General features: G+C 43.4%; 1 pseudogene across 1 annotated transcript; it reads left to right on the forward strand.

Annotated features, from left to right (window-relative positions):
- The first annotated feature begins 710 nt into the window (after window positions 1-710).
- Window positions 711-9,995, forward strand: LOC309567343 (E3 ubiquitin/ISG15 ligase TRIM25-like; annotated as a pseudogene). Its single transcript has 2 exons — window positions 711-1,934; window positions 9,425-9,995. The product of its transcript is annotated as an E3 ubiquitin/ISG15 ligase TRIM25-like (transcript).
- Window positions 9,996-13,342: the final 3,347 nt, after the last annotated feature.

Below are 13,342 nucleotides of genomic sequence, written 5' to 3' on the forward strand. Positions count from 1 at the left end.
ATGAGAGGCTACACACTACAGAAAGAAGCCAGGACCGTCCATGCAGGCTATGCTGTGGTAGATATTTAAATGCCCACTCTATGTGGCTGAGCTGCAATTTGTAGATGGGGCTTTGTGTGGATTGAGTGTGGACACAGGGGGCCCCATGATCTCTGATTGCCCGGGGGCCCCATGAGTTGTCAGTCCACCCCTGATCTATAGCCAGCGTCAGTCTCAGCCTTGTCCTGTGTAGGAATGTACAGAACTGGTTACTAATGCCTCGTACACACGCAACGATTATCGGCCGACCGTTCTTCCGACTTTTGTCCAGAGTGGTGTTTTGTTGGTTGGAATGTGCCTAGACTGCACACAAATTTTCTCGCCCAACAAAAATCTACTTCAGAAGTTATGTCATGTGCTGGTTTACTTTCCGTGTGTTTTTTCTTCTCTGAGCATGCCCAGTCTTGCTCATCAGATTTTTGTCTGCCGAAATCTGTACTGACTGACGGAAAATCGGCCGTTGTGTTGACGGCCAACAAAAATTTTATAGCCTGCACACCAGATTTTTTTCGGCCGAAAAGTCGGGAGTCAGTTGTCGAAAGCATCATACTAACAAGCTGAAAATCGGCCGATCGGACGTTGGCCGAAAATTCACGGCCAATAATCGATGCATGTGTACGAGGCATAAGTGTCAGATATTTTACCTTTATTTCTTTCTTCTGTTCTCAGCAATGGCGTCTGCTGATCTGAGGAAGGAGCTGAAATGTTCCTTGTGTCTGAACATTTATACAGATCCTGTAATGCTGAAACGTGGACACATCTGCCGGGATTGTATTGGTCTTGTGTTAGAGACACAGGAGGGGTCTGGAGGTTACTCCTGTCCTGAATCCAGAGATGAGTTCCAGGAGCGGCCTGCACTGCGGAGGAACATAACATTGCGCAACATAGTGGAGAATTTCCTGTCTGCTCAATCAGTTCAGGAGAAGTCCGGGGTCTTCTGTACTTACTGTATTCACGCTCCTATACCTGCTGTGATATCTTGTCTCAGGTGATTGTCACACAGAGAAGCTTCACACATCAGAGTCCACAGCAAGTCACCAGAACACGTCTTATGTGACCCCAACACTTCTCTGGAGAACAGAAAATGCTCCGTCCATAAGAAGATCCTGAAGTATTACTGCACTGAGGACAACTCCAGTATATGTGCGCCCTGCAGGCTGAATGGAGAACATCGGAGATACCAGGTGGAGACTCTGGATGAGGCCTCTGAGATCATGAAGAAGAAACTGAGAAATGTTCTGCAGAAACTGATGACAGAGAGAGAGGAGACAGAGAAAAGAGTCCAGAGTCTGCAGGAACGCAGGAGGAAAGTACAAGGAAAGGCAGATGATGAAACAGAGAGAGCCACTGCCCTGTTCGGAGATCTCAGGAGACGTCTGGAAGACCTGGAGAAGAGAGCCCTGAGGGAGATCTCTGGGCAGGCAGAGCGGGTCTCTCTTTCACTGTCTGATATGATACAACAGCTGGAAATAAAGGAGGAGCTGTCCAGGAAGATGGTTGACATTGAGGAGCTGTGTAACATGACAAATCCACTGACTGTCCTACAGGAATCAGACACAGGTGATTTGTGTGATACTGAGGATGGAGATGAGGACAGAGAGACATGATAAACTCCTCAATGATGGAGGGGATCTGGATGTGGAGAGGATCTCACACACAATTACACACAGGTTTATCTGATATAATGTCTGGGGTAAATTTACAGAAATGTACAGACACACGTGTCTATCCACATTCTACTACAAGGGGCAAAGTTCTCATCAATGCTGAGCCATACAGAAAATGCCTCAAACTCACCCCCACCATACAACACTCACACCGCCAGGCTGGAGAACCAAATATAAGGGCTGTACTGCAAACATCAGGGGTGTCGGGGGTTACAGACATTACTGGATGTGAACACAGCTGGTAATTATCTACATATGATGACAATAAAGGTGCGCTATGTATAAATCAACAATTCACAAAATATATGTGACAAAAACATATACAATAATTGTTGTGCAAAATAATAATGGATTCACAAATGCATAAAACAGTGAGTGTTATAAATATAAGGGACCAATGTCCAAATGTGATAAAGTCCACTGTAAACAATATCACCACGTGTGTTATTGTGTACAAAGGTGAAAACAAATCCCAAATATAAATCCAATAATCAAGTCCAATGATATTCTCCACCAAGTGCTGAAAATCAAGATGGATTAAGGATGCTGTGTCCAGTGCTCCGTGATTGAAAATCCCACCACCAAATAGCTTCCCTCCTTACCAAAGGTATTAGAGTTGAAGGCAGAAAGTAATCTGACTGCTAGATGGTAGGGAGGAGATATCTAGGAATAAATCACCCCGCAGTAGGATAAGGATGGCCTCTTACCAAATGCTGGGAAAAAAACAGGCACAGATTGAATCCAGTAATGATCGATTGCCAGATAGTAAATCCCGCTCCTGCTGAAGGTTCCTATTCTCTGTTAACTCTCACAAGTAACATGTGTGGGGCAGAGAAAAAAGACCATGGCATAATATCCCCAAGATACGTTTATTAAGACAAGTATTGCACTTACATTGAACAAGGGGATTCGAGCGTGGATAACAGGCAAATACACAGATCCCAGCTGCAGACCGGGCTTGTGTGTGACGTCCGTGGCGGCGCGACTCGCCTCCTCTCTTACGACGTTTCCTCTCAACAGGCTTCTACTGAGACTGGAGGGAAGGGCGCGCCGCCACGTCCGTCCTTAAGAAGCTCTATGGTGATTGCCGCTTCCGGTGTCCGCAATGGAAGTATAGCGGAGTCGGTATCGATTAATATGGCATATTCTTGTAAAAAGAACTGCAAACCTCACAATTAGTGATGATCCCCCATATAAGAGAAATGTCCTAATTGATCAATAAGTTTTGGTCCAATCTGGATGACTAATTTCAGGACTCCGGAAGCCTGCAAATCCCCAACTTCCTGTATAGGTATACATATATGTAAATACATAAACAACTTAGGAAAAGGGGGAAATATAATATGGGGACAATAAAAGGTCCCATATATTACTAGCAAAGATGCATGGATTATTTAAAATGGTTAAAATATATAAATGGAAAATGTTAAAATATTAAAATATATTAAATACATATTAAATCTTGTCTTTATTAAAATGTTAAAAAGTTAAAATCTGAATAAAAATGTGATAGTTACATAGTTACATAGTTAGTGAGGTTGAAAAAAGACATCAGTCCATCCAGTTCAACCTATGATGTGTGTGTGTGTTTGCTTTTAGCCGTACATTGTATACCCCTGTATGTTGTGGTCTTTAAGGTGTCCATCTAACAGTTTTTTGAAACTATCAATGCTCCCTGCTGATACGACTGCTTGTGGAAGAGAATTCCACATCCTTACCGCTCTTACAGTGAAGAACCCCTTACGCACTTTAAGGTTAAACCGCCTTTCCTCTAGTTTTAGTGAGTGGCCACGAGTCTTATTGTATCTCCTTTCTCTGAATAGTTTGTTCCTTATGCTCGGGTCGCCAGTACAGTATTTGTACATTGATATCATATCCCCCCCTCAATCGTCTCTTCTCCAGAGAGAATAGGTTCAGTGCTTGTAGTCTTTCCTCATAGCTGATGTCCTCCATTCCCCTAATTATTTTTGTCGCCCTTCTCTGGACTCTCTCCAGTTCCAGCACATCCTTCCTGAGGACCGGTGCCCAGAACTGGACAGAATACTCCAGATGTGGCCGGACCAGAGTCTTGTAGAGCGGGAGAATAATCTCTTTATTTCTGGAGTGAATCCCCTTTTTTATACATCCCAGTATTCTGTTGGCTTTGCTTGCTGCGGCCTGGCATTGCATGCCACTGCCAAGCCTGTTGTCTACCAGTACCCCTAAGTCCTTTTCCATCCTAGACTCACCCAGAGGTTCCCCCCCTAGCGAGTAGCTTGCTTTCTGGTTTCTGGCCCCCAAGTGCATTACTTTACATTTTTCAACATTAAATCTCATCTGCCATGTAGTTGCCCACTCCGTTATTTTGTTCAGGTCCGCTTGCAAGGTTTCCACATCCTGCATCGAAGATATTGGCATGCCTAATTTAGTATCATCCGCAAATACTGAGATTGTACTAGATATCCCCTCCTCTAGATCATTTATGAATAAATTAAACAGGATTGGTCCCAGGACAGAACCCTGGGGGACCCCACTTTCCACACCCGCCCAATCCGAGTACTCCCCATTAATCACCACCCTCTGTACTCTCCCCTGGAGCCAGTTCTCTATCCAGGTACTCACCTTATGGTCCATACCTATCTTCCTTAGTTTGTACAGTAAGCGTTTGTGGGGAACGGTGTCGAAGGCCTTTGCAAAGTCCAGATACACCACATCCACAGGCTTACCTTTATCTAGGTGGCAGCTCACTTCATCATAGAAGGTTAATAGATTGGTTTGGCACGAACGATTTTTCATGAATCCGTGCTGATTAATACTTATAATACCGTTTTCATTACTAAAGTCTTGTATGTGGTCCCTTAACATCCCCTCCAATATTTTGCAGACTACAGATGTTAGGCTGATCGGCCTATAGTTACCCGGGATATATCTCGGCCCCTTTTTAAATATTGGTACCACGTTGGCTTTTTTCCAATCAGCTGGCACCATACCCGTCTGTAAACTATCCATAAAGATCAAGAATAATGGTCTGGCAATCACCTGGCTGAGCTCTTTAAGAACCCTCGGGTGCAAGCCATCCGGTCCCGGGGATTTATTTATGTTAAGCTTCTCTAGTTTAGCTCTAAGTCTATCTTCTGTTAGCCATGGCGGCACTTCCTGAGGTGTATTATTTAGTTCGGCCTTACAAGCTGGGTTCGTGTAGACCCCCGATTCCTTTGTGAAGACTGAAGAAAAGAAATTATTTAACACTTCCGCCTTTTCTCTGTCCTCAGTGGCCATTTTTCCTTTATCATCTTTTATGGGGCCAATGTGTTCTGGCCTCGCTTTCTTACTGTTTATATACTTAAAGAACTTCTTGGGGTTCTTTTTACTCTCCTCCGCTATATGTCTCTCGTGTTCTATTTTAGCCGCCCTGATTTCATCTTTACATTTCTTATTACACTCTTTATAATGCTTAAATGCTGCCACTGACCCCTCAGTCTTGTATTTTTTGAAGGCCTTTTCTTTAGCTCTAATATACATTTTTATGTTGGAGTTTAGCCACCCAGGGTTTAGTTTTGTTCTTTTAAATTTATTTCCCAGTGGAATGCACTGGCCCACCCCCTTGTTAAGTATGCTCTTGAAGCACTCCCATTTTTCCTCCGTGTTCTTTGTTCCCAGGGTTCTATCCCATTTTATATTTTCTAGCAGTGAGCGCAGTTTAGGGAAATTGGCTCTTTTGAAATTCAGCGTCTTAATATTACCCTTGTGTTTCCTATTACTGTGATTAATACTGAAACCAATTGACCTATGGTCACTGCTCCCTAAGTTTTCCCGTATTTCTATATCCGTGAGCAGGTCTGCATTGTTGGTAATCAGTAGGTCAAGTACCGCATTGTTTCTTGTCGGTGCATTCACCATCTGACCCATGAAATTGTCCTGCAAAATATTTAGGAACTGCCTAGCCTTGGCTGAGTGCGCGGTTCCTTCTGCCCAGTCTATATCCGGATAATTAAAGTCCCCCATTATAATGACATTTCCCATCCTTGCTGCCAATCCTATCTGTAACATGAGGTCCGCCTCCCCCCTCCTCACTCTGGTTGGGGGGCCTATAGCATACGCCCAATATTACCTTCCCCACCGTGCCTTCCCTTTGAAGCTCTACCCATAGGGATTCTGCCTCGTCCATAGCTCCATTAATATCATCCCTCATATTTACCTGTATACTGTTCTTAATATACAGACATACCCCTCCCCCTTTTTTACCCTCTCTATCCCTGCGATAAAGGGAATACCCCTGAATGGTCGCCATCCAATCATGAGAGCTGTCGAACCAAGTCTCAGTTATCCCCACAAAATCTAAGTCCTCTTCAAACATCAGCAGCTCCAGCTCTCCCATCTTGTTGGCCAGGCTTCTGGCATTGGTATACAAGCCTCGTAATTTAGATTGGTTACATTTATCCTCATTTGATGTTTTTAGGCTGCTCTCTTGATTTTTCCCCGTACCCACCCTGGGTTTAGGAGCTCCGAACACCCTACCGCTAATGCCCCCATTTCTGCCCTCTGAATCTTGCTTTCCACTGGCTAATTCTACATCTGTACCCTCCCCCCCATTCCCTAGTTTAAAAGCCCCTCTAACTTTTCGGCCATCCTCGCACCCAGTACGGCTGCACCCACCCCATTTAGGTGCAATCCGTCCCTACCAAAGAGCCGGTGACCGACTGAGAAGACGGCCCAGTTCTCCAGGAACCCGAAACCCTCCTTACTACACCAGCTCCTCAGCCACTCGTTAACTTCCCTAATCTCCCGCTGCCTCTCTGGTGTGGCTCGAGGTACAGGTAGTATTTCGGAAAATACTACCTTGGAGGTCCTAGTCCTCAACTTAGCGCCTAAGTCCCTGAAATCGTTTAGGACTCTCCGTCTTCCTCTGCCTATGTCATTGGTACCCACGTGTACCATGACAGCTGGGTCTTCCCCAGCCCCACCCAGTAATCTGTCCACCCGATCCGCGAATCTGAAAGACTAAACAAGGTATCAACTATTGTTTATGTGGGCGTTGATATCCCATTCAATGTTATGTCCCCAGGGCCTGAAACATTTCATCTCATAGATCCAGAAGGTTTCCCTTCTTGAGATGGATCTTTTCATGTTACTTCCCCTCCAGTGTGGCATATATTTCTCGATCACTATAATTTTCAAGTTTTTCGGATTTTTGTGATGGCACTTGGAGAAATGTAAGGAGACACTATGTCCTGGGAACCCTTTTCTGATGTTAGTAAGGTGTTCCCCTACCCGGATACTGGCAGTACGTATGGTTCTCCCAATGTATTGTTGGCCACACCCACACTGGAGTAAATATATGACTCCCTTAGTGTGGCAAGAAATAAATTCTTTAATGGCGTACTCTTTTCCAGTGGTGGTAGATGTGAACTTATTTGTTCGTATCGTCTTCGCTTCTCTACAAATCTGGCAATTTTTACATGGATAAAATCCTTTCATGTTCGGGAAGAATTTTGGTGTTACCTGTTTTTCTACTGGGTTACTAGCAATTAGATCTTTTAGATTCCTTGCTTTCCTGTAGATCACATTAGGTTTTTCAGGCAACGAAGGTCCTAAAATTTTGTCTCCTTGGAGAATGCTCTAATGTTTCTTAAAAACATAGTTGAGCCACCTATAATTGTGGGAAAAGCGGGTAACAAAGGCAAACTCAAATTTTGAATGAGGATTATTGGTTTGATGGGCCAATTTCGGTGCAATAAGATCTTCTTGGGTCTGTTGACAAATTTGTTCTATTTCTTGGTCCAGTGTGTTTGTGGCTCATATCCTTTTTCTAAATATCTTTGTTTTAAGACATTGGCCTGTTCTTTAAAATCCGACTCTCGTGTGCAGTTGCGTCTGATCCTTTTAAATTGTCCTTTTGGGACCGATCTCAACCAATTTGGGTGATGGCAACTATCCATGGTAATAAAACCGTTCTTGTCGGTAGGTTTAAAATACGTTTTAGTAATAAAACCTGAGCCATGTCTTAAAATCACAAGATCTAAAAAATTAACAGATTTGGGGCTCGCTTCGTATGAGAATCTGATTCCCCAACTGTTAAAATTTAGCTGGTCCATAAAAACTTTTAACGATTCTTGGCTCCCTTTCCAGATAAAAAGCGTATCGTCTATGTAGCTCCTCCAGAATACAAGTTCCCTAGCTCAATTGGAGAAGATATTGCGATCTTCCCATAGAGCCATAAAGAGGTTCGCTACACTGGGAGCAAAGTTGGCTCCCATGGCTACGCCTGTGCATTGGAGGTAGAATCGTTGATTGTAATAAAAATAATTGTGTTCCATGCCAAAAGTTAAAAGGTTTAAAATAAACTTTTTCTGTGCCACAGGTATATCTCGATTGATATCTAAAAAAAGTGCTCACCGCTTCATATCCCATCTCATGTGGGATTATGGTGTATAAAGACGTCACATCAGCAGTCACAAGTAGTACATCGCCTTCAATGTCTAGTTATCTCATTTCCTGTACGCATTGTGTGGTGTCTTTTAAATAAGCGGGAGTTTCTTGGACCAATGGTTGCAGAAAGTGGTCAATATATTTCCCAATCCTAGATGTAACAGAGTCTATCCCGCTGACGATCGGTCTTCCGGGGGGCTTTGTTAGACTTTTATGGACTTTCGGGAGATAATAGTAGGAAGTCTCGGGGCGAGGGGTATTAAAAATTTTTTCTTTTTTTTGTTTAAAATGCCATCTTCAAAGCCCTGTTGAACAATTCTTTCCAATTTTTTCTTATACGAATAGGTGGGGTCTCTTCTTAAAATTTCATATGTATTAGTGTCTGCTAAAAGATTGTTCATTTCTTCAATATAGTCTTCTTTCTTTAGCAGCACTATACCGCCCCCTTGCGAACACCGCTATCGGCAATCACCATAGAGCTTCTTAAGGACGGACGTGGCGGCGCGCCCTTCCCTCCAGTCTCAGTAGAAGCCTGTTGAGAGGAAACGTCGTAAGAGAGGAGGCGAGTCGCGCCGCCACGGACGTCACACACAAGCCCGGTCTGCAGCCGGGATCTGTGTATTTGCCTGTTATCCACGCTCGAATCCCCTTGTTCAATGTAAGTGCAATACTTGTCTTAATAAACGTATCTCGGGGATATTATGCCATGGTCTTTTTTCTCTGCCCCACACATGTTACTTGTGAGAGTTAACAGAGAATAGGAACCTTCAGCAGGAGCGGGATTTACTATCTGGCAATCGATCATTACTGGATTCAATCTGTGCCTGTTTTTTTCCCAGCATTTGGTAAGAGGCCATCCTTATCCTACTGCGGGGTGATTTATTCCTAGATATCTCCTCCCTACCATCTAGCAGTCAGATTACTTTCTTCCTTCAACTCTAATACCTTTGGTAAGGAGGGAAGCTATTTGGTGGTGGGATTTTCAATCACGGAGCACTGGACACAGCATCCTTAATCCATCTTGATTTTCAGCACTTGGTGGAGAATATCATTGGACTTGATTATTGGATTTATATTTGGGATTTGTTTTCACACGTGGTGATATTGTTTAAAGTGGACGTTATCACATTTGGACATTGGTCCCTTATATTTATAACACTCACTGTTTTATGCATTTGTGAATCCATTATTATTTTGCACAACAATTATTGTATATGTTTTTGTCACATATATTTTGTGAATTGTTGATTTATACATAGCGCACCTTTATTTTCATCATTCTTTAATACTATACACAGTTCAGGTAGCAGCTTTAAGTTATCAGCGCACCCTTATATCACAAAATTATCTACATATATCAGATGACAGGAAAACTGCATCCTTCTCATCATCACATCAGAATCTCTTAGCAACACCAGAGAGATTTCAGTGTCCTCAGGTGATGAGTAGTCAGAATTTCTCCTCAGGGCGACATTACTGGGAAGTGGATGTCGGGGGGACAGAGTGCTGGATAGTCGGGATGTGTTACCCCAGTATAGACAGAAGAGGAGGCCAATCATGGATTGGATGGAATAAGAAATCCTGGGGTTTGGTAAGAGGAGATAATAAATACTTGACAGTAATAAGATACAATTACTTAGAAATATCACCAGTAATAGAGTCAGGATAGATCTGGATTATGAGGCTGGGAGGATCTCCTTCTATGATCTGAGTGGCCCGATCCAACTCCTCCACACCTTCACCACCACCTTCTCCGAGCCCATCCATGCTGGTATATGGGTGTGGGAAGGTTTCATAAAGATATCCGGGGAGGGGGGGATCAGATGTGAAAAATCTGCCCAGAGACTGGTGACATCACGGGGTGGAGAATCTGATTGGTAAAATATTTGGGCATTAGGAGGAAGCAATGGACAAAAAACACAATTTTTTTCTTTTTTTTTTTGATATGTATAAAGCTGCAGGCTTTGGGGCCGTTATTTTCATCCTAAACCTCACTTCACTACCTAGGGTGTCAATGACCAGGAACAAGCATGCAGGAGGTATTTTCAGACTTTACTTTGCTGCATGCTTATTCCAGGTCAGTGAGACACAAGGTAGTTCTAGCCTGGATCGAGATGGCAGCCCTGGAGCCTTCACCTTTTTACACTGTATCTGTAGCCAAAATGTATTTATTTTTTTTTCCCAGTTTTGGATGGAGTGAAAATGGTTTACCAGACAGAAAGTGAGAGGAACTATCTGACACTGCGCCAAACCAATATTTCTGTGTCCTTGTTGAAGATTTTCTTTATTTTTCTGTCTAGTAAAACATTGTCACCAGGACAGGAAGTGCTGGAAAATTATCTAACGGAGCCCTTGGTAATAGACCTAACAGCGGTTCTAGTTCTCCCCACTCTATCCAAAGTACGAAAAATAGGTTATGTCTAGACACACTTTATATCCACAATAATCCCTAAAGGGCCCGTAAACTCGAGTCGAAATTCGGACGGGAATTTTCGTCCGACGACCGATCTGCCGATTTTCGGCTTGTTAGTATGATGCTTCTGACAACTGACTCCGACTTTTCGGCAGAAAAAAATCTGGTGTGCAGGCTATAAAATTTTTGTCCTCCGTCAAAACCCGTCCGATTTTCGTGCAGTCAGTACAGATTTAGACAGGGAAAAATCTGATGAGCAAGACTGGGCATGCTCAGAGAAGAAAGAACACAAAGAAAGCAAACCAACACATGACATCACTTCTGAAGTAGAATTTTGTTGGGCGGGAAAATTCGTGTGCAGTCTAGGCACATTCCAACCAACAAAACACCACTCTGGTCAAAAGACGGACGACCGGCCGGCGGAAATTCGTTGCGTGTGTACGAGGCTTTAATGTCTGTCCTCACGGGTTCCATCTTGTGATTGTTCCTTGCTTTGATTGGTTGTAATAATTGTCACTATTAATACAGGCAATGCTAGTCTTGTTTCTATTGGTTATGGTGTACAGGGGAGGGGGATTGATATGTCACTATCAATGTTATTTTCTTTCCATAATAAATGTGTAAGAGCCGGTTCACACTGGGGCGACTTGTCAGGCGACTTGGTCTCCTGACAAGTCGCCGTGGGTCGCCTGCCATAGATTAGCACAGGACCCGTTCTAATAGGAGCGACACAAGTCGCTCCGACTTAGAAAAAGGGTCCTGAGCTACTTTGGGACGACCTGGAGCGACTTGCATTGACTTCAATGATATGAAGTCCGTGCATGCCGCTCCGAGGTCGCGGTGCTTCACAGGACTTCACAGGTCGCCCCGGCAAGTCGGATCACGCCTATGTGAACCGGCTCTTAATGATGAACAGATAAACCACTGGGAGTGTTTTTTTTTTTTTTAAGTTGAGAGGCAATGAGCATCATAATTGATTTATAATAAGGGGCATTTTGGAGAACTTCTGTTTGTTTAAACCCAATTATTTGGCAAGTCCTTTATTTCTATGTTCTTTTTTTTTTATTCCTGTGTTCTTCTTTTTTTTCTTTTCTATATTCTTTTTTTAATTATTTATTTTTTTTGGGAATGTGTGCACGGCTTCATGTCAAACTCCCCCCACATACAGTGAATGGGGCTGTGCCACAATCATGAGTCAAATGCTTGGATAGTACTTGCAACTCTGTCCTGCAATGTTATTCAGCAATTAAAAAAAATAGAGAAAAAGGTATTCAAGACAACATCACCTCCTTTCAGCTTCCTCTGAAAAGTAATTCATCATGGATTGCTTTTTTAGGGGGCAGTGAACATCGCCACTAGAGGTAAAGAAGCCTAAATCTGTCCTGATTCCCCAGCAATTGATCCTCTCCTAACTTGGCTTGAGATGACGAGAATCAATTGGTCTTGGTCTATGTGATGGCTGTAATGTTAGAGGACCAGTTTAGTATGGTAAGTTTTTTTGTATTAAATACAATCCCAAGGTGTAAGAGCCGGTTCACGCTACTCCGACTTGGGACGCGACTTGTGTGCCCTCAAGTCGCCCCAAGTCATTACAAATTCAATGTAAATGAATGAGAGCCGTCTTAATATGCACTACTGAAGTCGCTCCGACTTCAGAAAAGGTTCCTGTACTACTTCAAGGCGACCTCTATCTGACCTGTGCCCATAGACTTCAATGGGAGTCGCCTCCAAGTCGGATCCTTATCTATTTTCAAGCGACTGTGATCAGACTTTCCAGGAAAAAGAAAAAGATTAGCCAGGCATTCCCCACAGACAAAGTCACCTATCATTTAAAGCCCCGTACACACGCACAGATTGTTGGCCGTAAATTGTTGGCCAACGTCCGATCTGCCGATTGTAGGCTTGTTAGTATGATGCTTCCGACAACCAACTGCGAATTTTTGGCCGAAAAAAAATCTGTTGTGCATGCTATAAAATTTTTGTTGGCCAACAAAAAACGGCCGATTGTTCCTCAGTCAGTACAGATTTCGGCAGACAAAAATCAGATGAGCAAGACTGGGCATGCTCAGAGAAGAAAAAACACAGGGAAAGTCAACCATCACATGACATCACTTCTGAAGTTGGTTTTTGTTGGCCAACAAAAGTCCAGTGCAAGTCTAGAGCACATTTCAACCAACAAACAACACTGGACAAAAGTTGGCCGATCAGTTGGCCAACAATCTGTGCGTGTGTACAGGACTTATGTCTCTTACAAGTCAAGCTAAAAAGTCGCTCCTTCATGGGGCGACTTTCTGGTCGCGGTAGTGTGAACCGGCTCTAAGGCTTCTTGCACACTTGGACATTTATGAGATTCCTGTGTTTAGGTCCCAGGATGAAGGTACAGGCATACCATCCAGCCCCTCTACTGGCAGCCTTGAAAACTCTGAGATATTATGGCTGGAAGGTGCACCAAGTGATACTAATGTTCAGGGAAGTATGTGTCCGGGAACAAATGTCAATTACCCAAGCAGCATACATTCCAGGTGTTCATCACTGGGTGCATCCTGCCCTAAACATTGATACCACTTGTTGAGCATCCAGCCATAGCAGCTTGTCAGCGTGTTGGACTTCTAGGTGCTGGATACTGCAGAAAGGAGAAAAGATTCTTCATCATTTTTGGACTCTCAAAGCCAAGGACAGAAGGGGTTAATTGAGGCTGTTCATGGTTTGGTTGATATTGAATAAGATCCTTTCCTCTCTGGGATCAGATTACTGGCACAAGATAGTTCTGTCATTGGAGAAAAAGGGAGGAGTTGTCTGTAGTAACCAGTTTCTA

Source organism: Pelophylax lessonae (genome assembly GCF_965119305.1).
Source record: "Pelophylax lessonae genome assembly, chromosome: 1".
NCBI lineage: Eukaryota > Metazoa > Chordata > Amphibia > Anura > Ranidae > Pelophylax > Pelophylax lessonae.